The sequence below is a fragment of the Saccoglossus kowalevskii genome, chromosome 1 (assembly GCF_978046115.1).
Source record: "Saccoglossus kowalevskii chromosome 1, keSacKowa6.1, whole genome shotgun sequence".
NCBI classification, from domain to species: domain Eukaryota; kingdom Metazoa; phylum Hemichordata; class Enteropneusta; family Harrimaniidae; genus Saccoglossus; species Saccoglossus kowalevskii.
In genome coordinates this window covers 35,315,499-35,317,063 of record NC_140641.1, presented here as the reverse complement: position 1 = coordinate 35,317,063, position 1,565 = coordinate 35,315,499, and positions in this window count along the sequence as shown.

The window sequence follows — 1,565 nt, the reverse complement described above, 5'->3', positions numbered from 1 at the left end:
CATGTTGTTCAGCATTATTGAAGTTTTTATTGTCATCTTATTTTATTTATTAATAAAGATGATTATAAAACAAAATAAAAGAAATAACAAGTGAATATATATATTGTCTTATTACTGGTACAAGTTGACTTCCATTTCAGTTCGTATTGACCAGTTTTTGTCGGGAAGCAAATCACACGTAACCACTTTCTCTAGCAAAAAGTTGACATGCCCCAGGCGTGATGTGACCAATGGCGTCTGCTATTATAATAGCAAACTCAGTAAATCTATAGGAAAATTCCTGGTTTCCCCGCAAATACGATTTTATAGACCGAAAACATTGTTCACAGATATTATACTCGGGATTGTATGGTGGTTGAAAAATTAGGCGCACTCCTTGGTGTTGTAATAAATGTTCCAAATTAGGTTCGACAATCCTGGCGTGATGAAAACCACAATTATCCATGATTACACAATCTCCTGGTGCCAAACAACGATTTCAACAGGGTCTTCTACATTGACTGCTTCAAAAAAAAGTTCATCATTTCCACAGCATTGGAAGGTCCAACAATGATATCAGAATATGACACCAAATATACTTGTAAGCAGGTTTATTGTGTAATTAACATTAGACGCAAACCGCTGTATTTCTATCGCCGGTTTATCAATTTCTGCATGCCCGTAACGCCGGTTTCCAGTAGTACGAATGACAGACGCCTCGTCAAACCAGTGCAGCTGTTCTGGTCTAAAATCAGAAATAGTATCGATAAAATCAAGCATTCGTTGTTCGTTAATGTCAGTCGTTGACTCTGCAGCAACAGATTTTAACTTTTTCCCTCGTCATGTGTAGGTGGTGAACAAGTCCCCGATAAACCGTGGATGAACTGGGGACATCGAGGCACACATTATCTTGGCGTAACTTTGACTGAATCTCACGCAGATAAATACTAGGCTGTTGACGTTTATAAAATTCAATATGCTGTAAAATATTATCAGTCAAGCATGTTCTGTTACCGTGTTTTCGTCCGTGCTTCCCAGCTGAAACATCACCGCTAGTAATAAGTTTAGTACATATATTATTCGCAGTACTTTTTGACACGCCAGTTTGTTGTGCAATTTGTCTACATGACAGCCCATTTAAGTGAAGTTCAACAATTTTCTGTCGTACACTAAATTGTGCGTCGAATCCTCGTTTATGAGACTGCATTTTGTTACCAAATTACATGTACTCCCGACTTTCCCGCGTTAGATGCTCTGGGTGTCTGGACACACTACCGGGGCACACACAGACAAACATAACATTATATGTAAATGAATTGAGTAAAAAACGACTCGGAAATGTCTTGCACAAACATTAAAAGACAGAATGGCGCATCGGAGACTCAGACAGGTATACATTGTATCAAAAATGTTTAGGCAACAGTTATAATGTTTTGATTAGTAGTGATAAAATCAGTGTCAATTTCATTAGGTATTTGCTCTGATGTATCAACATTCACCACAATCTGATCGTCCAATGTTTAGTAAAAACGATTGTAAAACAAGTTCATATTTCGAGATATTTACACAATATTGATTGAATTAGT